We start from the raw sequence: 26,694 nt of genomic DNA, 5'->3' as shown, positions 1-26,694 counted from the left end.
AGCACAGCCCTTGCCTGTTTCCACCTGGAGACATTTCACAGGATTCATTTCAGAAGTGTGGCCATAGGTGCTGGGTCCACATCCCATGTGTTACCTTTAGCAGTAAAGCTCTTGCTTTGCAAGTTTGATGCTTTGAGCTGGGTGTGGTGACTCGTGTCTGAAGTCACTGCTACTCAGGAGAATGGCAAGTTTCAGGACAGTGTGGGCAAAGTATCAAGCCCTGGTTAAAAAACAGTCAAAGGGGTGGGGCTGCCTGGCAGTAGTAGAACACTCCTGGATGCAAACCCCACTACCTAAGTAAACAAAATGAAGCAAAAGAGAAAAACTGCATTGATGCTTTGGGGGAAACATATGAGCAAGAGACATAAAGTTGTAATAAGTAATTTATTCTGGTAAAAATCCTTTACTATTTCTTTGAGAGTTAAATTTCACCAGAAAAGGTAAATCATCTACACAGATCAGCATTAAATATACACCACACTAGGGCTGGGGATCAGTCTGATGTGGGCACAAAGTTACAAACACTAAAAGCAAAGAGATACTGCCTGCAGTATACAAGTCCCCAGGTGACATGAGTACTCCAACAATGATTGTAATCATTTATTTGAATTGTCAACTTGATTGGATGAAGAGATGCCAAAGATTAATAAGCTTCTGAGTGTACCAATGAGGGTGTGTCTAGGTATGATTGACATGTGGGGTAGCGAACTGAATTGGAGGCACTCCCTAAGCATGAGCAGCACCATCCAATAAGATCTTGGCTTAAATGAAAAAAGTTGGAAGAATAAGGAAGCCCCAGCAGATGTAAGTTTATTCTTCTTGAATGAGTTCTTGTTGCTGCTGTGATCTCCTTGAAGATATTAGACTTTCGCTCCTTCACTTTTTCAAAATGGATTCTGCCAGTGATTCTCCAGGGAGTTTCCAGAAGTCTTTGGTCTCAGACTGGGGTAGTACCTTTGATCCCTCTTGTTCTGAGGCTTCAGCATGGCTCCTGCTTCCTCCAGCTCTCCAGCCTGCAATGGCCATTGTGAATTATCCAGCTTCTGGTCAGGTAAACCAATCTAATAAATTCCCTTTTATAATCATACTGTTGATTCTGTTCCTTTAGAGAATCCTGGCTAATATAATGGTATTATTTTGAATGTTTCAGAGTGGACTTTCTTTTTTAATAATGATCCATATCTCACTGGAAACAAGCTGAATCCCACTCATACCTATGTCCTCCCTCACTCATGCATCAGTCATGACAATCACACTCTCACCAGAGGAGATTGCTTCAGCCAAAGGAGCCATTGCAATGCAATAGTCCAATCTAACCTGAGGGAAAAGTGCTCTCAAATAGCAAGGATTCTCAGCCTTGTTATTATACACTGCAACATGCACAAGTTTAATTGCTAGCATGCAGCTTCCAGTCCTCAAAATCTCCAGCTGCCAGAATTTCTCTTGAATTAACATGGCAGTCACCATTTTCATATAGTGTATTGCAGGTCTTAGTGTTAATGTCTTTCAGACCACATTCTTTGGTAGAAAGCACAGTTATCTCTCCCAAGCTAACAACAACATCTACAAAAATTCAACTGTATCAAGAATAAATATTCCCATCTTCAAACATCAGTCATCACATCCTGGGTATATCCTGGGAGTTAGGAATTTCACTCCAATAATACAATCTTAGTATGGATACAACTGGGAGTTGACTTTAATTCAGGGAATGTTTTCTCAATGTTTTAATATTTTTTAAATCCCACAAAACTCCTTTGCTTAAGATAAAATGCTTCCTCCACTGCATGACACTCAGGACACTTAAGTAAAATGGACTATTTGGTGCATTCAGCAGGGCACATCCTTCTTTTTGTGGTGAGGGGGTGCTAGGGATTGCACTCAAGGGCACTCGACCACTGAGCCACATCCCCAGCCCTATTTTGTATTTTACTTAAGAGTCAGGGTCTCACTGAGTTGCTTAGCACCTTGCAGTTGCTGAGGCTCACTTTGAACTCATGATCCTCCTGCCTCAGCCTCCCAAGCTGCTGGGATTATATGGTGCACCACTGCACCACTGCACCCTTCAGGGCACATCCTTCTTGACCTCAGGTCTCAGGATGGGCACAACCTGCTGATGTGCTCAGGGTCACATTAGTATTAGAGCCTGGGTTCTTTTTCTATCAAGTTTGGTAGCTGTGCTGACATGCTATTAGTGTATGCAGTGTCCTCTCAATGTAATAAGCAGGTTTGCAAAATCTATAGTCACACAAAATAAGTATTTGCTGAAGAAGAAAACAAGTCTGTCAACAGCATAATCTTACCACATGAATAGGAAAATGCCTCAATGGTTATCTTCAATTCTCTTCTTCCAACTCCAGTATATTCTCCCTGACACTCTGCTTGTAAGAAAAAGCAAAGTTCATAAACTAGAATTTTGATCCTTTCCTCTGGTGAAGAAGAAAATGGACAAATGGTAGAGCACAGAAGGCAAGAGGAGCCACACCAATTCTCAATGCTAAATGGAGCGAACCAGAGATGCAGCAAGAAGAGCTCATAGAACATCATCCAGAAAAAAGAAATAACTGATGAAAAGTAATTTAATTTTCAAAATTACCAATTAAATCCACTAGTTTTGGAGTACTGACACTATCATTAGTGTCAGTAATAAATTTGCACTTTATCAATTAATAAATTAGGCAGATGAGGCACTTAATATTACTGGGAATCAAAGGGAGGTCCTTGGTCACTAGACAAATGCTGTACCACTGAGCTACACCCACAATCATTTTATTTTATTTGAGACAGCACCTCCCGGAGTTAGTAGGGAGGCTGGCATCAAATCCTCCTGAGTCAGCCTCCAGAGTAGCTGGGATTATTGGCTAGAACCACTGAGCCCTGCTTCCATAAGGCAATTTAATGTATAGGAAGATTACAATGACAGAAAATATAGAAGTAAACAAAAATAAATTCTTTCTATGATGCTGGCCAAGAGCTCATGTTCAGAAGAGTATAACATCATTCTCCTGATAGAAAATATAGAGGACTCAGAAATAAAAGGCCTTACGCCTGACTATTCCCAGTAAGATAAAACAAACAAGCAAAAAATAACAAATAAATCCATGCATGATGAAGCTGTAAGTCACAAACACAGTCATATCTCTTTCTGACCAACTTCTGAAAGCATTGCTTTAGAGATATTTATTTTAAAAATTTCATTTTAAAAAAGTGTATTTAAAAGTCTTCATGATCAGGTTAAGTATAGAATTTTTAGTGTAAATATGATCTAAAAATAATTTATTGGCATGGAAGCAGAGCAGCAGGCGAGTTGGAGCCCCATTGGGGTCTCTATCCTGGGCTGTTCCCAGCCTCTCCCAATGTGCTCTGGTCATTTGGGATGAGGCAAGGTCTTCTGGAGCTAGACTCCACAGTCCCTGAGCCTTCAGACTCACCCAATCCCCAATCAAATAGTACTACCCCCCCAGACCCAACCCTAGAGTCCCACTACTGAATAGCACAGAGCACTATCCTTTCATTTGCAAAGATAAGCTGCTTCTGGACACCTGAGATTTCCTGACAGGGTGTGGCCATTGCTGATCCTACAAACATGAGAGGACAGTCCTGGAGCTGCCTGTGTTTCAGGAGCCAGTGACCTTTGAGGCCGTGTGCTTGTCAAGAGAAGAGTGGAGCATCTGACCTGGGCCACAGGGCCTTCTACTGGAACCTGATGCTGGACCACTTCAGGAGCTGAGTTGCTTTGGGGTTTTGAGGCCCCAAACCAGACCTTGAATCTCACCTGCAGCAGTAGAATGAGCCTTGGATTGGGAGAGACAAGAGTTTGGGGAAGCAGGGAGAGAATTCCCACCCAGCTCCTCTGGGAAGAGATATCAAGCAGCTGTGTGAATCTAAGACAAGTTGGGAGATCCCTAGGTGGATCACAAGGAGCCTCAGGCTGAGGAGGGTGTGAGTTCTCTGGCTGGAAGGAAGCATATCCCAAAGAAAGGGCAAGAAAGCCTGTTGATGAGAAGAGATTGATGAGAAAGTCAGCTGATTTGCTGGCCTAGGCTTACGAGAAAGGCCACCTGTGGGGAAGATCCCAGAATGTGGCTGGTTTCAGGAAGAGTTTCCTCCAGACTGCTGCAAATATGCAGCATCTCAGAGCCACTTTAGGGAGAAAAGTGGACAAGCCCACAGTTCTACAGGGCCAGGTGTGTGGGAAGTTTTGCATACAGTGGCCAGGCCATAGGGAGAAGCACAATGATCTCTCACCAGGCCATAGATCATGAATTCATCCATGGCTTGGTACAGAGCTGGCTGGGCTGAACTGCCATAGCCTAGTGGCCATTTAAAAAATAGGACACACAGGGAAAATGTCCTTTGATTGCTTCAAATACAGCCAGACCTTCTGCTGGCATTCCAACCTCCTGTGCCATAGAGAAATCAGAGTGAGAAGTCCGCCAACTGTGAACTGGGTGGTTGGGCACAGCATTGCCAATCCACACACAGCCCTGGGCCTCCGTGTGCATTGACTGGGCAAAGGCCTTCAAGGAGAAGTCCATCCTTTACCAACACCAGCTGGTGCACATTGGGGAGAACCATTCTTCTGTGCTTCAAGCCTTCCTTGACTGGTAGATTCACAGCAGAGAGAAGCCCCATGCCTGTGCCAACTGAGGAAGGTATTCAGGGGATTCAGCACCCACCAGAGGCTGCAGCTGACCAAGGGTTTCCATGGGTGTGTGAGCTGTGGGGAGGTTTCCGCCACCTTGACTTCTTCCTGTGGCATCAAGGAACACAAAGAGGATGAGGGCTAGATTTACCTGGTCTGTCAGGTGCCCCACTTTGCTGGATATTTGGGCCTTAGGGAGCAGCTACCAGGGCAGATGCACTTGAGCCTGGAAGGAAAAATTCTTGATCCTCCATGCAGTCATTTAGAGCTCCCCTTAATCCCACAAATTGTTCTACCAGGTGAACTGCCATCTGGAGGAGGGAATTCGAGTACAACAGCAGAGATTTCAGTGGCTACTCTACAGGTACCAGGCCCCAGGGAACTGCAGAGGGTATGTTCAGAGGGGGTATTCAGAGGGTAAGTTCAGCTACCATGTGTCCAAGGCTGGAATTTGAATTCTCTCCCTAGCCCCAATGTCACTCAGGTGCCCTTTCAATTTCTTTCTTCCCTGGCTTCTTCTTCCCTATTCTTGATCATCTGCCTTTCTTCCATCTGTCTGTATAAGGCAGATTTGTGGTTTGCAGAGAAGCAAAAGACTTGATTGCTAGGTCAGAGTGTGGTTAGAGCACTGTGTTTGGCAATGTATTTGTGTGGGTTACAAAGCACAAGATCTGGGGGACTCACAAGTTTATTCAAACCACATTCACAGTCCTGTTCATTTGGCACAGCTTCTCAGACTATAAGGGACTAGGGACCAACAGTAGTGGTGCACACCTATAATCCTAGTTTCCCCGAGTCTAAGGCAGGGGGATTGTGAGTTCAAAGCCAGCCTCAGCATTTTAGGCCCTATATCAAAATAAAAATATAAAAAGGGCTAGTGATGTGGTTAAGTGGTTAAGTGTCCCTGGGTTCAATTTCTGGTACCAAAATAAATAAATAAGCAAAAAAATCTGACTTGGGTGATGGGTCTTTGGAAAAATAGCATTGCATCTTTGCTTCTGTATATTTCTGCTCATAGGTTATGCCTATGAAGGCTGTTCCCAGGGTCACGGTATGTGCCTTTGCCTCAGATCATAGCTGTCCATTCAGGGAGGTGAAGGAGAAGTTAAGCATCTGCTTCTGAGTCTGGGGGTGAAGAATGGACCAGTCTTACCATCCCTGCATTCCAATGTGGAGCCAAGAGTCATAGAGATACTGCCATGCTGGGACTCTTTTGTTCTACACTTTTGGGTTTAGGGCCCTTTGGTAAACAAGACCCCAGAGTACTTCCTTGTGTCATAGACTTTATGACTGATGGATAGCTTCACGTGCCTGGAAAGTCTCTGGTTGAGTTGGGATGGTCTACTCCCTTAGTGGGCAAGAACTGACAAACACCTGCCATCACAGCAGAAGCTCTCTCTACCCAGCTCTGTCATCATCAGATTGGTCGCTGCTGGAGTTGGAAAGTAAGGCTGGATCTTAGTGTAGTAGGAGGGTGCCCTGTTCATGTTGAGCTTCTTCTTAGGGTGTCTATTTACCCAGTCAGAAACACAAGTATGCCAGGTGAAACTCACAGAGGCAGTGCCATATTCCAATAGCTGATCAAGGGACCAAGTACTTATCCTGACTGTCCCTCAGGTCATCTTAATAACTGGAGGTTTATGGTTTTTAAGAATTCTAGTTAATAGCTGGGCACAGTGGTATGCACCTGAAATTAAAGGCACTAGAAGGCAGGTGGGTTACAAGTTCTAGGCCAGCCTCAGGAACTTAGCAAGAATGTCTAGAAGTTTAAATGGCTGGGCATGTAGCTCTGTAGTTGAGTACTCTTGCATGAGACCCTGTGTTCAATCTCCAGTACTAAAAATATGATAACTCTAGTTAACAACAGAATTCAAAATGAGTTCACAGAAAACAGGGTGCAGAGGACCAACTCATCCCACCAAGAGGAAGCACCAAGCCAGACCCCTGAAAGATGTTGTCAGACAAACACTTCTCCAGGAAAACAGAGGGACAGAGAAATGTCAGAGGGTGGGCTGGTGGCCCTGATTCTAGCAAACCAACTATAAGAAGTCATTTTTGAGACAATCATGGAAAATTGAAACAGGACGTGGGTATTAACTGTAACGCAGATTTGTTGTGATGACATGCTATTGAGAAGAACTCTGATGTATTTATTGTAGAAATGATATGGTGTCTGGGATTTGCTATAAAGGTTCAATAAAAAGGAAAAAAAATATTACTACATTGACTAAGGTAAATCCAAGATGACTTCTTATCAGCATGACACCATATACTTCAGGCATGAAAAGACAAAAATTCTACCTTTCCCTGAGGGACAAAATTGGCCTGAATTAATTAATACAAAATAGCAGAAAACACAAAATCAAAACCTTGTATTGAATTGATTCAGGGCATTGAATCCTTAGTAGGGTAGAGAAACTCCACTATGCCCTATTGAAAGTGCCAATAAGAGTTCAGATGGGAAAACCAGCTCTTTGGGTGGAGGTAAGAGAATGTGGGGGATGACAAAGCTGCATGTATACTGGACTCTGGAGGGTGGGAAGGTTTCGACAGTGAAGGCCAAGTTGAAGACACATTAGCATTGAAAGCACAGAGCTTTGAGAAAGGGTGGAAGAGCAAGCAACCAGCTTGGTTAGTGTATAGAGCACATGAGAAATAGACAGCTGAATTGGGCAGGACCGTGAGGGATCATGAATGGCCATGAAGCAGGGACTTTATTCAATAGGCAATGGTTAGTAACTGAATCTTTGAGAAGTAATTTAGAATCTAACGACTGTTTTAAAATTGATTCAAGGGAGCTGTGGTGTAGCTCAGCAGCAAGTTTACATAGTCCCATCAAGGCTGAGGCAGGAGGATCACTTGAATCGAGGAGTTTAGGGTCACCCCAACAATATAGTGAGATCCCACCTTAATAAGTAATTGAGGAAACATACAATAAAGTATAGTTAAAATTGCATAATTGTAAAGAAACCAAATACAACAACTAAAGAGTAAAAAGTATTTGAAACCATGCTGTTGATTTTAATAGTATTGATGATTGATGAGAGACCTTTGCAGCTACAGTCTTACTGGCTTTCATCTCTTGCAAGATCTCATTTTCATCAGTATGTTGGTGACAAATAATAATCTCCCATTTCTTGAACTATAATGAATAATAAAGATTAACAAGGAGCCCTTCACAACCAAATGCAGCACATAAAGAGTGTCTTATGCTTATCATCAGGAGAACCCTTTAGTTATGCTAAGATAATGCTGACCTATGAAGAACATAAACTACAAATACCAATTCTACATCATTTCTGTCTTACCCCATACCTACATAATAATTTTTTATTTGCTTGACTCTATCTCATCATCTTCCCTTCCCTTTTCTTTCATTAAGTACTGCATATATTTCAACATGTTCATTCCTAAATGTATTTTATCTAAATAGATCTCTTCCCCTTCTCTCAGAATTTTCTGCTATTACTCTAATATAAGCCTCCACTCTCTATTATTAAAATTAATGCAGAGTCCTGACTGCCTGTGATCCAATGTCTAGATGAAAGGTAGGCTGCTAAACTGTTTGCTAAGACACAAGTCTGAGAGTCATTCTGGATGTCTCCTGGTGCTGAAGTAGTTGCTCCTTATTGCCAGGAATTGTGCCACAGGAATTGCTAATAATCAAACAACCTCTGCCCCAGAGTTCAAAATAGTGTTTAAATCATAGTAAAAGACAAACATGAACAAGTAATTTGGGGATTTGTTGAAACCTTCCTGGAAGAAAGAACAACAGAGTTGGATCTTCAAGGGTGAGTAAAAACCTGCAGATCAGAGAGAAGTGCTCCAGGAAGCAGGAAAATCATCAACAAAAGGAGTTTACTGAACTATATAGAGTGTGCAGGCTACTACCTCTTCAGGATTCCAAAGGATAAGATAGGAAGAAAAGATGGAGCTATGAAGTAGGGAAGGTTGGACTTGATGCTGATGCATGGGAAGTCAAATATCAATTTCTACTGAAAGGAAAATGACCACAACACTCAGAGTGACCAAGATATCTTTATTGCAGCAGTGCAAAAGAGGAGAAAAGAGAGGAGTGAGAAAGAGTGGGAGGAGCAGAGGGGAGGGAGAGGAGAGAGGGAGAGGGAGAGCGAAACCAGAGAAGAAAGAGAGAACAAGAGAGAGCGAAAGCAAGAGAGAGGGGCCCTGTAGGAGGGAGTTTTTATAGCCAAAATCTAATGGGGTCTTTGGGTCTGCAAGCTCCCTTGTTGGTGTACAATGATTGGATCACACAGTAGTTGTTAAGGGTGTCATCTTCTGCCTTCAGGCAGATGGGACAGGGGTCAGATGTGGGTTTCTATTGCGCTAGACTGGTGGGGGTTGAGTGTTCAGCCTTGAGTGGGATTGAGTGTTCAGCCTTGACACAAATAGGTGATAAAGGACCAGGCAGAAGGGGGGGGGTTGAGTGCCCACATTATCATGCAGCTAATGTTTGTTCAGCCTGCCCTGTAGACAACTTAGTTCAGCCTGCCCTGTAGACAACTTAGTTCAGCCTGCCCTGTAGACAACTTAGTTCAGCCTGCCCTGTAGACAACTTAGTTCAGCCTGCCCTGTAGACAACTTAGTTCAGCCTGCCCTGCACCTAACATCTACCTGGTTATAAAACATTGCCTCTCCTCCTAAAATGTTTTTCTCTGACACTTGCTGAATCCAACAAAGATCTGAGTTGTACTGAGCTGTCAACTCCATGCCCCCAGTAAGTACCTCTTATATCTCATCAACATATCAGAACAGAAGAGATGACTCCAAGATAGCATCTAGCATCTGGCCATTATATATAAAGTCTCACTTGATTTTTACAAATTGAGTAGTGCTACATTTGAAAACTCTTTCTAATTATCTGACTGTTCAGTTACAAAACAAGAAGGAATTTCTAGAATAATTCTTATCCTTTTTTGATCATATTAAACTTTCCTTGGAAACCAAAGATAAGATTGTATTTATTTTATTTTTCATTTCATTTAATTAGAGGATACTGGGATTCAGGATTGAACCCAGGGCCTTGTGCAAACACTCTTCCACTGAGGTACATTCCCAGTTCTTTATATGTTGTGTTTTGAAATGTATTTTTTTTAAATGGGCTTTAGTCATTATGTTGGTTGGAAAATTACTTCTTCTGAATTTCTTTCACATTGACCACCTTTTTGTTCAACTTTTATATTAAGCTAATAGTAACTAAAGAGTCATTGGTTTGTTCATGCCCTGTTTACATATAGAAAAACCAGTCATCTGTTTTTATTAGATTTATATACAGTGTGAGAAGTGATGATGAGGTTTGTTGGCAAATCTTAGGAAAAGTGAGTTCATCTGTGAATTTAAGCTTATCAGCAGCTGAGGTGAGGTGGTAGAATAATTTGAGATCAATGTGAAGAGCTACCTGGAGTCTCTCTCTCTTCTTTTTTGTGATACAGGAGGTTGAACTGAGGACCTTGTGTGTGATAGGCAAGCACTCTAGAATGAAGATCTATTCCTAGCCTCTTGTTTCTTCTTATAACATTTATAATCTTATCATTAGAACCCTGCCCTTAAGCCTCATCTAAACTTAATTACTTCTAAAGTAACAGGCTCCATTCTCAGAATAGCATTACATTGGGGTCAGGGCTTCAACGTGAATTGTGCAGTCACATAATAATTGTATTTCTAGTGTGTGTACCTTTGTAGTCACCATCTAAGATACCATCTCCTACTACTAGTTTGATTAGATCAGTAATTTTTATTTATTCCTGTATTTATAAACTACTGATTTGGGAGTAAGGATATAAGTCAGTGATAGAGGCTGTGCTTCGTGTGTATGAGGCCTGGGGTTTGATCCCCAGCAGCTCTACATAAATAAACTCTCTAATGGGAAGATAGATTCTATAATGGAAATACTATGGCTTTACAAAATCATTTTACTTTTTCTGTTACTGGTGATTGAACCAGGAGTGTTCTAAATTTAAGCTATATGCCAAAGTTTGTTAGAAAAACATGGCAAAATAAAATTCTGGTTTATTTTTGGACAGTATTGACTCACATACATCCAACAGTCCAACAAATAAAAGCAGCTTCATAGACAAAAAACAAATTAACAACAAACACACACAATAAAACCAAGGCATTTTATCTTTGGCTTTTTTAACCAATCTCATATAAAGCAAGTACTTATATTACAGCTAAAGTACATATACACACACACACAAAAAAACTTACTGGAAAATTTGGAAACAGATTTTTGTTGTTATTGTTGCTGTTTTTGATTTTTTAACAAGTTTTTTTTTTTCTTTTCTTTTTCCTTCTTTGACATTATAAGGAACATGGTCACAGAAAAAGTAAACTGAGAAGTAGAAGAAAGAACCATTCCAAGGATGGTTTGGTCATTCAAGATCAGTAAAAATGAATGGCCCCTACTAATTCGTATAAAAATATAAAATGTGAATAACAACACAAAGTTTCCTTTTTTTTTAAGTACGTTTAAGGGGGAAAATATAAGCAGGGCCTCCTCGGAGGTTTTGGCTCTTGTTTTCCCTCCCCTGTTGCAAACTCACTTTGTGTTTTGTGTGGGGTGGTGGACAGCATATGCCATCGGCAGGTGGCGCTGGTGGGTGGGCGGGCTTTGCCCTCCAGGTGACCTCCATTAGATTCCCAGAAAGCAAGTAGAGAGTGAAGAAGTCTCTGGGACTTTCCTTGTTTAAGTTTGAATTCTCCTTTGCTGCTGTCTCGTCATCGTCATCCCTCTTACGCTTCTTGGCATCAACACCGTTCTCCTGGTCATCTGCAGGTCCCCTGGCCTGGATGCCTAGGCGTCCTGGTCTCCGTCTCCTCGTCCTCCTCAGCGCCTCCCCCTCTGCTTCCCTGCCTCGCTGGGAGCCTCCAGCTGCATCTCCTCATTAGCATTCCCTTTAGCAGGTTTCTCTTCCTTTCTCGGCCTCCTCCACGACTTCCTTTAAGTCCCTGGTGGTGATCTCAGAGCAAGTGGCCACAGATGCCTCTGGCTTGGTGAGGCAAGCAGGCGATCCCCTGCAGCGGGGTAGAAGGAAAACTGGAGATCAGGGACCGCGCCAAAAAGCGGCTGGAGTCTGTGGGTGGAGAAGGCGCACACTGGGGGCAGTGGCGGCCACAGGGGAGCTGGACCTGGGGTCACTGCAAAGATGGATTTCTTCCTAGTAATGAATATGTCTATCCCTGGTAAGCAGGATATCGCTAACGCCACATTTTGCATTTCTTTTCACAGTCAAGAGAAAGTGACAAAAGGGCTGATGATATTAATTATTTGGGAAGAAAGAGGACCTGTAAGGACTTAAAGACATAATTGGGATAAAGATAAGGAGGTCTTTAATTGTGTGTGTGTGTGTGTGTGTGTGTGTGTCCTAGAAGTGGCCTCTACAGTGGACTCTACAGCTGAGCTAAATACCACATCCAAGATACAAGAGTTTGACTCAGTTTACCCTCAATATCAAATGATAAGATGTATGGGTAAAGAAGTAAAAGTAGGTGAAAGGGCAGATTTTGCTCCTTGTGCATGGCAAGCAAAAGAAGAGAACATTTTATTTAATTTTTTTTATTTTTAAATTTGTTCTAATTAGTTATACATGATAGTAGAATGCATTTTGATACATTGCACACAAATGGAGCACAACTTCTTCCTCTGGCTGAACATAGTGCAGAGTCACACTGGTTTTGTAATCATACATGTATATAGGGTAATAATGTCCTTTTCATTCCACTATCCTTCCCATCCCCACACCCCCACCCCTCCCTTCACTCCCCTCTGCACAATCAAAAGTCCTTTCATTCCCCCTTCCCATTAAGGATCAGCATCTGCTTATTAGAGAAAACATTCAGCCTTTGGTTTTTTGGGTTTTTATTTCACTTAGCATGATATTCTCCAGCTCCATCATTTCACTTGCAAATGCCATAATTTCATTCTTTTTTAAGGCTGAGTAATATTCCATTGTGTATAGGTACCGCATTTTCTTTATCCATTCATCTGTTGAAGGGCATCTAGGTTGGTTCCATAGCTATTGTGAATTGAGCTGCTATAAACATTGATGTGGTACATCACGGTAATACACTGATTTTAAGTCCTTTGAGTATAAACTGAGGAAGGATAGCTGGGTCAAATGATGGTTCCAGTCCAAGTTTTCTGAGGAATCTCCATACTGCTTTCCATTATTGGCTGCACCAATTTGCAGTCCCAACAGCAATGCATGAGTGTACCTTTTCCCCTGCATCCTCACCAACACTTATTGTTGCTCTTATTCTTAATAATTACCATTCTGTACCATTTTGACTGGAATGAAATGAAATCTTAGAGTAGTTTTGATTTGCATTTCTCTAGTTGCTAGAGATGATGAACATTTTTTCATATGTTTGTTGATCAATTGTATTTAAAAGAAGAGACCACTTTAAATAAAAGATGTCTTGAGGTTGTGGTAGAGAAATTATCTAGAACCTGAGGCCATGGGTCCCATACCCAGCACTTGTGGGGGTATGGGGGTGTGGGGAGGAGGAGTAATTCTTCCATCTCTTTTCCAGCAACTCATAATGATTTAGGAGAACACTGGCAAGATGCTGCCCAAATTGCAAGAGTATCAAAATTATTGAAGTCTGTCCTGTGGAAAAGAGGTATAGGTTGGGTTTTGCAAAGAAGAAATAAGACTTCTTTTGCTATCAATCCAATTCCTGGTCACATATTTTATATCTTTGGTACTAAAACATTCAAGTCCTAGGCTATTTTATGCTAGGTCTCCTCAAATATCTACTTAAATATTCATGGGTGCGCACACACACATATATACACATATACATATATGTATATATGTGTGTGTGCATGTATGTGTGTTGTGTCTGTAGTCTTGGATATGAAAACCAGAGACACTCTACAACTGAGTTACACCCCCAGAACTTTTTATTATTTTTTTATTTTGAGAAAAGTCTCACTAAATTGCCCAGGCTGGCCTCAAACTTGCAATTCTCTCCTGCCTTAGCCTCTCAAATAATTGGAATTGCAGGTGTGCTTCCATTTGACTATCTTACATACAAATCCCCAAATTTAAGTGTTGCTTGGTGTGGTCATACATAACTGTATGAAACTGAAGCAGGAGGATGACAACTTTGAGGCCATTTCAGCAACTTAACAAGACCCTGTCTTAATATTCAGTTATGATAAGGGCTAGTGATGTAGCTCATTGCCAGAACATCCCTAGGTTTCATCCCCAGTATTGAAAAACAGAAAATTACAACATCAAACAAGTGCCTGGTTTTTACCTCAAACTCTCTCTCTTCCTCCTGCCCCATCATTGCTAAAGCCTAAACCATGAGAAACAATCTTCACAGTTACTCATCCTCTCCTCTCTACCAATGTATCATCGAGTTTAGTAGCAAACAAGATCTTTCTCCATATAAAATTTTTAATTAAGTGAGATTTAAAAATACAAACAGGATTCAAAGAGAATAAAATCATCTCTGGGTATGGCCCCACATACCCACCCATAGTCCAAGCTCCTTGGCAAACTAAACCAGGATGAGCGCTTGAGCCCAGGAGATAGAGGCCAGCCTAGGTAGCACAGCCAACCTGTCCTAAAACAAAACAAAACAAACAAACAAACAAAAATGGAAAACCATCAGTTATACTAATGGTAAATCTGTATTGCAAAATTGGACTTACAGTAAGGAAAAAATGTTGCTACTTACTCTGGGCCGATCATCCCCTAAGAAGATAATTGGTCAGCTTGTCCAGGATCAGGGCCTGCCTCAGCCTAGTACAGAAGGCAAAAACAGATGAGCCACACCTGAGAAATGTCTCAGTGGTCTTATTCTCCCAGGAAAGAAACTTTAATGTAAAGGAGGTCAGATTTTTATTTCAGGAATGACAGCAGGGGATGTGGCTCAGTGGCAGAGCACTTGCCCAGCACTCACAAGACCTTGAGTTTGACCACCAGGACCACCAAAAATAAAACTTAAATTAAAAAGCAGCAGCAAATACTTGACTCTTCACCCCGAGAGAGAAGAAACCTGTGAAAGGTGATGCAACAAGAGTTTCTTCATCAATTCCAAGGAAGAAGAAAAATAGACTAATGTAAAAAAAAAAAAAAGGGGGGGGGTGGGGGTAGGGGAAGAGGTCTCTGGGTGAATTGGCACACACAAACCTGTTATCCAGAGACTAGGGAAGCTGAGGTGGGAGGATCTCAAGCTTGAGTTGTGCCTGGATAATTTAGTGTGGCCCTGTCACAAAATAAAAAATAAAAAAAGATTGGGGATAAAGCTCAGGTGCAAAATGCTCCTGGATGATATGATAGACATGCTCTATCACATAGGGAAGGGGATTGTACATCATTTTGTAAGGGTCCGGCGGAGCGTCGGAGGGAGAGACCACACAAGAGACCAGCCTCGTGCAATTGCAGGGGGAAGTTTTATTGAACCAGCATGCTGGGGCTCAAGGCTCACTCAGGAAGGGAGAGCAGCCCAGAGCCCAGAGCAGAGGTCAAGCAGAGCTTAAGTACACTTTTTGGAGAGGGTGGGGGGCTTTGCATACATCAGAACAAATCATCTTGAGGCGCGGGAAAATTGAACAACAACCCTGAGCCATGATTAGTACACCTATTGGCGGGAACAGTCTGGGCAGAGGTGATTGGTCACCCCTGAGCGGGGTACACATTTAAACTGATTGGTTTTGTGGCCTGGATGCTTACGTCTGAGCTATTTGGAGCCCTTAGCTAATAAACAACCAGGGAATCAATGGAAATACTTACTGGGCAGTTCAGGTATTGTTCTAACAGCTACAGAGATTACAGGTTCCACGGGTAGCAGAGTAATTTTAAAATACCTGGCCTATTATATTATTATTTTTAGCCCAAGCCTTTCAATTTAGAAACCTTACAATCCCCAGTCTTTTACACTTTAACTCAGACTCTTGCAGCTTAGAGTCAGCTTAGAAATTTTACCTTTACAATTTTACCTGATTTTCTGTCTCTTCCTTTGTATCTCTCCCCATCATCACAGTTCATATTGAAAATCTGCACATAATGTAGTGACAAAATGAACCAGAGGGCAAAGCTCAGAGATGAGTATGGACTTTTCTAGGTTCTGCCCAAAGGTCTTCCAGGCTGAAGGCCTCTCCACAGAGCTGGCACCTAAAGTGCTTTTCACCCTATGATTTTTCTGGTGGCCCAGGAGGCTGAACAACACCTCAAAGTTTGGTTCCATTGGAAGCACTCAAAGGACCTGGTCCCTAAGTACATGGTTTGTCAAGTGGTTAGCTGGCTGTGGCAGCTCAGCACCTTCCTGCAACATGCCACAGGTAGACCCATGATCTTTAGCCTGGCAAGGTACTTGTACTTCTCCCTGGGGACTTGCCACCATTTATAGGAGTTTCCACATACCTTGCTGTGGAGAGCCACAGGCTTGTCCATTTTCCTCCCCAAAGCAGCTCTGTGAAGGTAGATGTTAGCTGTGGTCTGAAGGAAGCTCTTTCTGAAGCCAGTCATATTCCTAGATCTTCCCCACAGGTGGACTTCTTACCAGCCTAGGCCACCAATCACAGCAGCTCTTCTCATCAACAGGCTTTCTTGCAAGAATAAGGAAGACATGAGATGCTGAACTGGCTACTTGCTGTTTTATTTCTCAAATTACCGAACATTTACCTACAGTAATTTGGCCATGAGTATTCCTCTGGGTAATGACAAATGTGCTTTTTCATTGGCTTTTTCTAGATTAAATCTTTGCTATTTGCCGAGTAACTGGATGTGTCAGTGTCCGTATTCTTTTCTTGCTTTCTGATCTGTTTCTTGTGTTGGGAGGGAGTAGCCATACTGAGAGCTGCTTCTGACCACAGTTCCAGGTTTTGCTATTACAGTTTTTAAAATGATTTCTCAACTCTTCCCTCCTTTTTTTGGGGTGGGGGGGTGGGGGAGTGTGGTTTAAAGTAGCATGTTATTACTTCTTGTCTCCTGACTTTAATGACATCCAAGTCCAAGACAAAGGAAAGATTCAGAATACATCCTACTTCTAAAGGGAATGCAAATGCTGGAATTAAGAGGATCACCCTCTTTAGTCATGTGCAGAGGTGCACACCTGCAAGCCTAGCAACTTGGGAGGCTAAAAAAGGAAAATTTCAAATTCAAGGTCATCCCAGGAAATTTATAAAAGACCCTGTGTCAATAAATAATAAAAAGGCTGGGAGTGTGTCTCATTCATACAGTGTCCCAGGGTTCAAGTCCCCAATGCCACCCACTTTGTCATTGTTAGTTCTTTGAGAGGTGAAGAGGAAAATTTTTGATAGTTCTATAAAACATTTTCTTGTTCCTCTATGCTGGGTATTGAACCTCAGCATGCTACACTAGTGTTCTACAGTGAGCAAAGTTCCCAGCCCACTGTCAAAATTTTTTGGTTTCTTTGTGTGTTTGTACTACTGAACATTGAACCCAAGGCCTCACACATCACCCCTGGGAATTCTTAACTGCTCTATTGCATGTAATGATTTCTGTTCACTTGGCAAAATGCAGTGAAGTTTTCTTGAGTAAATACCAGAATCACATGATACTAATTATCTGTACTAACCTGCTAATCCAGGGCCCATAGAAACCAGTGCTTTGGGAGGACTCTGGTGATCATTACTGCCCTCTACAGACTATTCTGGAAAAAGACATGCTACTGCTGTCCTGGTTCCTGCTCTCCCCACCTTGATTGCTCTTCTTACCTGTGTGCTTGTCCCAAATCATCTCAGATACAACCGCTACCTGGGTGTGTCATGGGGGGAGTAAACAATGAATGCAGATAAGCATTTTGAACCTGATTACTATTAATTTTCTCAGTCCATGTGCTTATTTTACACACACACACACATACACACAGGTTCCTTACTTTTTTCCCTAAAGTTGTGACATGTTCACATTTTCCATTTTTCCAGCTTTTTTTTTTTTTTTTTTTTTTTATTAGAGACAGGGTCTCACTAAGTTGCTTAGGGCCTTGCTAAATTGCAGAGGTTGGCCTTGAACTTGTGATCCTTCTGTTTCATTCTCCCAAGCTGCTGGGATTACAGGCATGCATTATCTTGCCTAGCTTTCCTTTTGTTGTTTTAAGAGGTGTTTTATAGAAATAAATGGTTTCATATTTTTTTATGGTACTTGATAGTGAACCCTGGGGTGCTCTACAACTAAGTTACATCCACAGACACTTCTACTTTTTATTTAGAGACAGGGTGTCACTACTTTGCTGAGGCTGACCACAAACCAGCAAATCTCCTGCTTCTGCATCCTGGGTCACTGGGGTTATAGGCATGGAAATATAGCTGGGCTTTCTATCATGCGATTTAAAATACTAATACTTCCCTTCCTTACGTGAGATTATTTAACCCATATCTGGCTGTGTTCCCCAGCTACCAGAGTCATGCATTTCACCCTTCCTCATGTTTGTGTTTATACAACAGGAGCCCTTCCCAGACAGCACAGGAGGGAATTGTTCTCAGGGATTTTGCAAGGCATTGTCATAGGTTCAAAGCAGCAGCTGGTCCAGATGATGCTCATCCAGTTCCCACCTCTCCTAAGGGAACACTTAGAGTGATAGGGCCCTTATCAGTGGATATACCATTCCTCATTTGAAGAAACAGAATATGCAATGTAAATACAAATACTGACATTTTAACATTACTGGTTTGCTACCTCTCTTCCCAGGAAAAGGAAGTCAAAGCAAAACTTCCCTGTGAATAGTCTGCTATAAGTCCATTTGTTTCTGATCATTTCTTTCAAAAGAATGTTCCTAAGTTTTTATGCACATGAGTTGTTGACCAGCACCAAAGGAAAAGAAAAACTTATTTTTTGCTTTGCCATATATTTTTTTCCTGTAACTATAAGTCTTTTCTTTCGTTCTTTCTACAGATTAAAGTGCCTCATGCAAGTGGGGCTCAGTGGTAATGCCAGGTACTCGGGGAGTACGCTGAGCAGGAGGACTGCCAGTTTGAGGCCAGCCTCCCTAATTTAGGGAGGCACTACCTGAAATAAAATGGTTATAGATAGATTAGTGATAGTAAACTTGCCTAGTGTGAATGAGGCCCTCATTTTGATTCCCAGTACTGAGTTATAATAATAATCATAATGATTCAAAAAATTCAGTGCATCATCTGCCTAATTTATTACTTGATAAAGTGCAATGTATTTCTGACCCTCATGGTCTCAGCTCTCCACAAATAGTGGAATTAACTGGTAATTTTTGAAATTAAATTACTTTAAGCATTTTAAATTAGGTATTTCCTTTTTTCTTCATGACATTCTGTGAGCTCTGCTAGCTACAGCTCTGGTTTGCTCAATTTATCATTGAGAATTGGTCTGGCTCCTCTCTTCCTTCTTCTTATCTTCCTTTTGTCCATTTTCTTCTTCACCAGAGGAAAAGATCAAAATTTAAGTCTATGAATTTTGATTTTCATTACAAGCCATGTGTCAGGGAGAACATACTAGTGGTGGAAGAAAATGACATTTGAATATAACTAAAAATCCATTTTCCTACTCATGTGTTGATATAATGCCAATGACTTTAAGTGTGATCATTCCTACAATTAGTCTTGTCTTCTTAGGCACATACTTACTTTGGTTTGATTCTAGGTTGTGCAAACCCAATCATCACAATGAGAGGACCCTCCATATTCTAATTACATGTCAGCATAACTAACAAACTTGCTAGAAAATGAAGCCAGACTCAGATGTTAAGGTCCCTGGGGCACCTTAGTAGTTAATACTGGATCTTGACAGATGAGGTCAGGAAGGATTCAACCTGATGAATGCTCCAAATAGTCCACATGACCCAGATGAGCAAGGTTTCCTCCTTACCACCTCTATTCTGCCCCAGTCTTCTCTCTCCTTCCTTTTCTTCCTGGACACTTTGTATTTTTTACCTACTTCTACCATTTGTCTATTTTATTTTTTTCTTTTTGCTGAATTTCTCATACCTGATAGGCAAGTAATGAGCTATGTCCCCAACCATTTCTTATTTTTATTTAAATGCAGGTTCTCACTAAGTTGCCTGGCTGACCTCAGAATTATGATCCTCCTGCCTAACCTATCGTGGTCATTAGCATTAGAGATATGCACCACTGTACCAGGCAAAGAAATAATTATATATGTGTGTTTTTAGTTCAGATGCCCAGCATGTGAAACAATGCAGGCATACAATAAGTACTCAAAAAACAATTACATGCCGGGCACAGTGGTGCATGCCTGTAATCCCAGTGGCTCAAGAGGCTGAGACAGGAGGATCAAAGCCAGCCTCAACAATGGTGAGGCAATAAACAACTCAATGAGACCCTGTTTCTAAATAAAATCCAAGAAAATAGGGCTGAGGATGTGGTTCAGTGGATGAGTGCCTCTGAGTTCAATCCCCAGTACCCATCCCCCCAAAACAAATTTCATTGGCTGGGCTCAATTATAGAGTGCCTGTGCTTAGCATGAGCAACCCATGGGTTCAATCCCCAGCTATGCAAAACAAAGCAAATGGATTAAACAAACAAAACCATTTACATAAATGAATGAATGACAAGACCCTTTATCTAGCTCCTGGGAAGTATTCAATAAATGCCAGCCATTGTTATGTATCACATTAAAATCAAATAGGAATTCTGTGAATGCAACTGCCCTCTGGCTTCTTTATCCAGGGTGAAAACCTCATGTTAACCTTAGTCTCTGCTGTTCCCGAGCCCATCCTTAGTCAGTTATCAAAACTTATCTTATGGTGCAGAGACAACTGGTTCCTACCTCCTGCTGCCACCTCTGTTGGGGTTCACTCTTAGTGCTTATCTCCAACCCCATCACTTCCCTTCAGTCCATTCTCCACTCTCTACAGTACATCTCAGAAATAGGAGGGGGCCACTCCAAATGTTCTTAGGGGACAGAACTGAAGGGGGTACTATGTAGATTAATGTGCATGCCAATCTCTGAGCAAAGATCTCCTTATTCTTTGCTTTAAGTGTCTCATTTTCTGCCTGCAATCTTTTATTCTTTTCTTTTAAGGTGCTGTGGATGAGACCCAGGGCCTTGCACAGGCTAGGTAAGCACTCTACCTCAGAGCCACACCCCAAACACTCACCACAGTCTTCATGTTGTTGGATATGACATTGCTTCTCTATTAGGACCTTCCTAATACTTAATTCTACTTAAGTGACAAACCACCACCTAGCCTCCAGTTCCCTTTCACTTAATTTCCACTGCTCCCTTGGAATCTTCTAGCCAAACTCAACAATTCACTGCACACTTTATTCATCCTGGGCTTCCCGTCTTCAGGCTTTTGCTGAAGGTATGGCCATGCCCTTTTCCCACTGCTCAAGGAACTACACTGTATCTTTCCTTCCAGCCTCAGCTCAATCTCCTAGCCATGAAGTTTTTCCTGATTCCACGAAGAACAAAGGGCCCCCACTTCTCCTTCAAGCTCCCTTGAATCTGACCTGTTTCTCACTTCTTTGCTGAAAGTCTCTCCATTTTATTTCAGTGTCATGAACCTGTCCCTCTTCCCTTTAGTCACCAGATCAGAACATCAGCAGCCAGGCCTAACTGACCTGAGTTAAGGAGTCCAGAACCTGTACTTTGTCCCTTGCTTTGAAGGCATGTCAGGTATTTAATCCACGGGCCAATTTTCTCCCAGAGCACTGGTGAGGTCAGTGGACTGCAAAGTTATCATTTTTCTGTTATTTTGCTCCTCTCCCTTCCCCACTCCCCACCCACCTTTTGCTGTGGATTGAACCCAAGGGTACTACTACTACTGAGTTATATTCCCAGTCCACCTTAAAAAAAAATTTTTTTTTATTATAGCAATAGAGTTGTACCTGGTAGTTGGTTCATTTTGACAAAATCACATGCATGGAATTTGATTTAGCAGTTTTTAGTCTTTGTTTCCCAATTTCCTCCCCTCCCCTCCCCCTTCTCCCTATTTTCCTTCCTCTACTCTATTCATCTTAATCATTTATTTTGATGTTGCTTTGTACATATACATAAAGGTGAGATTTCGGGAGTTACATTTATATAGGTCCATAAGGTGATTTTGGTAAATCATTCCGTGTTCCTTCTCTTTTCCTATCTCTGGGTCCCCTTCTATTTTACTTACCTTCCCTATATCTTTATGATATTCAATCCCCCTCACTGTCCTTTTCCCCCTTAATTTGCTCTAGCTGCCACATATGAAGGAAATGACCCTTGAATTTTTTTGAGTCTGGCTTCTTTCATTTAGCATGATGTTCTCCTTTTCCATCCATTTATGGACAAAAGCCATAATTTCATTTGTCGGGGACTAGAAGGACATTCTCCTTCAAAGATTAGCCTGACAGCCCCCTGGGAGACATCCTGCCCAGAAGGCATCCTGCAGCTACCTATCTCCCTGGAATATCCTGCGGTTATCAGGATCATCAGACATCTTGCAGCTGGCAGTTTTACCACCCACATCCAGCAATTGCGGAGACCTTCCCCATCCCTAGCATATGAATACCCACCCATATCCAGCAATTGATGATTTGAGAGCTTCCCCATCCCCAGAATATAAATACCCCTGTGTGAACAATAAAAGTTTGCAGCTTGATCAGAACTTTTGTCTTGCTGTCACCCTTTGTGTCTCTTGTCCCTTCATTCCTCTCCATCTAGGTTCGCTGCCCACGTTGATGGTTGATGTGTCCTGCCGGACGGGACATTCATTCTTCTTTATGTCTCCGTAAAACTGTTTTGTATGTATTTCCCTGATAAACAAAGGGGACGGATCAGGTGCTCCTTCCTAGAAGAGAGGGTTGCTTTGCAAGTCCACATACTTTCTGCCAAGCTCTGCTCAGGAGGCAGGTCAGCAGAAGGGTCATCAGAAATAGGACCATTGACTTATCCCCTGACTTCTGTTCCTTTTTGGAATATACTACTTTGAAGCTGCACAGCTTTGACTTTATTCTTATATTCACTTTTAGGAAATACTGCCACAGAGATCCCATGGTGTCTGAAGTGTATATTTTTCCCATCAAAAGTAGAGCTACTATACCATATGTATATTCGTGTTCTCGCTTTACACAGTTGAAATTCAGATTCTCACATAATCACAGGCCTCTTCTGTTTGATTCAATAGCATACACCCTGGAGTGTCTATTAAATACATCAGTAGCAAGCACACTTGTCTTACTCTGCTTTCTTACTATGAAAGCAAACTTACAAAATATCTAAACAAAAATTATTCTTTTGTAAAAATTTTTAGGGCAGGGAGGCCAGTGCCTATAATATAAGTGACATGGAAGGATGAGACAGGACGAATGTAACATCAAGTTTAGCCCAGGGAACATAACAAGAGCCCTTGTCAAAAAAACAAAAACAAAATAAAAAACAAAACCTACAAAAAGGGATAGGAGTGTAGGGGGGCAAGGTGGCACCCAACTGTAATCAGATTCAGGAGAGCTGAGGCAAGAGAATGGCAAGTTCAAGACCAGCTTGGGCAACTAAGGAAAATTTGCCTTGAAATTAAAAAATATATGCATAATAAACACATGTAAGGAAGGGGATGTAGCTAATCAGTAGAGTACCTCCTGGGTTCATTTTTACTGAGAGAGACAGAAGAAAGGAATGAAAGAAAATGGGTACAGCCCAGTGGAATAAAACTTAGCATGCAATTATGAGGCCCTAGGTCCAATCACCAATATTGCAAAAATAGACTAATTAATTAATTAAAGTTAGAACAACCTACACAGCACCTAAAAAGGCTCACATCTTCTCTCCCAAACATCATACTTCAATATCAATTTTAAATGGCTTTTGTTTCCCAGATAGTAAATACTTTCTGTATTTCTGTGTCTTGATGGGAGGGCAAGGAATTAAAAGCAAAATATGCTAAAAAGTCGCTTCCAAACTTTTCCAACATCCTTGCATGTTGTTGCAGGCAACACAACCGAGAGCCATGAAAGGGAATCTCTGCACCACCTATCTTCTGGACAGATCTTTGGGGAGCCAGAGAAGAGCTTCCCTCAAGCGCTGGGCAAGGTGCAAGTTCCTCCATTCTAAAGGGAGGTGACTGCCTGCTCTGGCACCCAGACCTGCTTCTGCTCAGCTACCAGCTCCAGCCCCTCCTCTGCGCTGCAGACAGCACCTCTGCTGCCAGTGGCTCTTCACCCTGAGGATGGATGGACTGCTGCCCTTGTGTTTCTTCCTCCTCAAACTTGGGCTGAGGAGCTTTTTTCTTTGTCTTTACATTCCACACATGGGAAGCATTTGTATGCACTAAAAAAAAAAAAAAAAAAAAAATCTCATGCTCAGACTTACAAGTAGGTGGGTGTTTCCAGGGTGAATTTTAGGGTGGAAGTATAAAGCGAGTTCATATGGAAATTTCATATGCAAATAGGTAACCACAGCCCGCCTTCCTCTTTTCCACCTGGAAACTTTGCCTTCTGAATGTTGTAGACTTTTTTCCTTTTCCAGGTGCTGGTGTGCAAGGCTAGGACTGGGTGTAGCTATAGGGAGAAGGAGTCACCAAAGCCATCACCTGGGTGAAAAGCTGCCTGTAGTGCAAAGCCTGCATCTTTGCCTGTGGAGGACTGAGGGGAAGGGAAATTGTTTATATTCTCTTGCCCTTGCCTTTTCTTGCAAATTAGCAGGGTCAAGAGCAGGGTGTGGGGCTGGGGATGTGGCTCAAGCGGTAGCGCGCTCACCTGGCATGCGTGCGGCCCGGGTTCGATCCTCAGCACCACATACCAACAAATGTTGTGTCCGCTGAGAACTAAAAAATAAATATTAAAAAATTCTCTCTCTCTCTCTCAAAAAAAAAAAAAAAAAGAGCAGGGTGTGAACCTAAGGAAAAGGGCAGGCCCTAGATAGGGAGAGCCTTACCCATTGTTACTCTTATGCACTTTGTTTCTGAAAATTCTTTCTCTTGATGAGTGGTACCACTGGTGGGGAAGGGCTGGAAATGCCATTAAGTAATGAGATTTGTGCTTTTCCAACATCTTATTTTCTGAATTAAAGTATTAGGCTGTAAGTTATTGAAGGTAACTTTTCAGCTCAGCTTCTTAAATTTGGCATGAATTTTAAGATTTTGTTATAAGAGAGGAATCCTATTTTAATATTATAAATTGAGAGAACTGGAAATATTTTGATACAAGAATACTGTAACATTGAGGTACATCTTTCACACTTTTTCTTTGCCATTTTAAGAAGGATTCAGGAAAATTGCCAAGGGTGGCCTGGAACTCATATTCCTCCAAGAAGTTTTAGGTTCCCTAGTAGTTTGGCATTCCAAAGCACAGGATTTTTTCTGTTTTTCCAGATGATTGAACCCAAGATATTCTACCACTGAACAACCCTCACAGCCCATTTTGTTGGGGTGCAGCGAAGCGTCGGAGGAGAGACCACACAAGAGACTCACTTCATGCAATTGCAGGGGGGAAATTTATTAGGGATCCGTTCCAGCGCGCTGGGACTCTGTGCCCACTCAAGAAGGGAGAGCGGCTCAGAGCCCAGAGCGGAGGTCAGGTGGAGCTTAAATACACTTTTTGGAGAGGGTGGGGGGTTTTGCATACATCAGAACAAATCATCATGAGGCGCGGGAAAATTGAACAACAATTCTTGTAAAGGTAAAATTTCTAAGCTGACTCTAAGCTGCAAGAGTCTGAGTTAAAGTGTAAAAGACTGGGGATTGTAAGGTTTCTAAATTGAAAGGCTTGGGCTAAAAATAATAATAATAGGCCAGGTATTGTTAAAATTCCTCTGCTACCCCCAGAACCTGTAATCTCTGTAGCTGTTAGAACAATACCTGAACTGCCCAGTAAATATTTCCATTGATTCCCTGGTTGTTTATTAGCTAAGGGCTCCAAATAGCTCAGATGTAAGCATCCAGGCCACAAAACCAATCAGTTTAAATGTGTACCCCGCTCAGGGGTGACCAATCACCCCTGCCCAGATTGTTCCTGCCAATAGATGTACTAATCATGGCTCAGGGTTGTTGTTCAATTTTCCTGCGCCTCAAGATGATTTGTTCTGATGTATGCAAAGCCCCCCATCTTCTCCAAAAAGTGTACTTAAGCTCTGCTTGACCTCTGCTTGGGGCTCTGAGCTGCTCTTCCTTCCTGAGTGAGCCTTGAGACCCAGCATGCTGGTTCAATAAAACTTCCCCCTGCAATTGCATGAGGCTGGTCTCTTGTGTGGTCTCTCCCTCCGACGCTCTGCTGGACCCTTACATTCTGAAACATGATTAGTACATACATTGGCGGGAACAATTTGGGCAGGGATGATTGGTCATTTCTAAGTGGGGTACACATTTAAACTGATTGGTTCTGGGGCCTAGATGCGTACGTGCCATGCTACCTAGAGCCCTTAGCTATTAAACAACCAGGGAATCAATAGAGACATTTACTAGGCAGTTCCCGCATTGTCCTAACAACTTTACAGGGATTACAAATTCCGGGGATAGCAGAGGAATTGTAACAATAGACTTGTATAATTGTAACAATTGTCTTTTACTTTTTAGCCCAGGCCTTGTAATCTAGAAGCTTTATAATGCCCTAGTCTCTTACACTTTAACTCAAGCTCTTGCAGCTTGGAATCAGCTTAGAATTTTTACCTTTACAATTTGATGTTTAATTTGAAGACTGGGTCTCACAAATTGCAGAGAATAGCCTTCAATTTGCAATCTTACCCTCCAAGACACCTCAGGGCATGGCATTCCAGGGGTGCACTGCCATTCCTGGATTCTGGATCATAGCACATGGAAAGGTTGTGAACTCTGGGGTTTGACACTTTGCTACTACTGGAACCCACCTGACACCATGTCCAAGAGTCCAGGCTAACTCACTAGAGGATGACTGTGGTGAGAAAACCTCATCAGCCCAGTCACCTCTACTAGGCCCTGGATGCAGGCTGGCCCTAGACATCCCATTTGCTCACTGCACACACAGGTGTGGGTCCTAATGAGCTGGAGCCAATTTAGCACAAAGCAGGATGATCTAGTGAACAGGATTCCATATTAGTGACCCTCCATAATGTCAACTGAAACAATGATGGTCACCTTGAAAGTCAGCAAGGAACTGAAAAGCAAGAGCAAAT

General features: G+C 42.1%; 2 long non-coding RNA genes across 2 annotated transcripts; one reads left to right on the top strand and one right to left on the bottom strand.

Moving 5' to 3' along the window:
* The first annotated feature begins 520 nt into the window (after positions 1-520).
* Positions 521-25,776, top strand: LOC144364942 (uncharacterized). The gene is made up of 3 exons (XR_013423098.1): positions 521-1,051; positions 20,659-20,695; positions 23,540-25,776. It is a non-coding gene; the product is annotated as an uncharacterized LOC144364942 (long non-coding RNA).
* Positions 14,056-21,185, bottom strand: LOC144364941 (uncharacterized). Its single transcript, XR_013423097.1, has 4 exons — positions 21,090-21,185; positions 16,045-16,225; positions 14,357-14,421; positions 14,056-14,242 (listed from the first exon to the last, which is right to left on the bottom strand). It is a non-coding gene; the product is annotated as an uncharacterized LOC144364941 (long non-coding RNA).
* Positions 25,777-26,694: the final 918 nt, after the last annotated feature.

This window comes from Ictidomys tridecemlineatus, chromosome 6, assembly GCF_052094955.1.
Source record: "Ictidomys tridecemlineatus isolate mIctTri1 chromosome 6, mIctTri1.hap1, whole genome shotgun sequence".
Classification (NCBI taxonomy): domain Eukaryota; kingdom Metazoa; phylum Chordata; class Mammalia; order Rodentia; family Sciuridae; genus Ictidomys; species Ictidomys tridecemlineatus.
The sequence above is the reverse complement of the archived record's forward strand: the minus strand, read 5'-3'. Positions and strand labels throughout refer to the sequence as shown.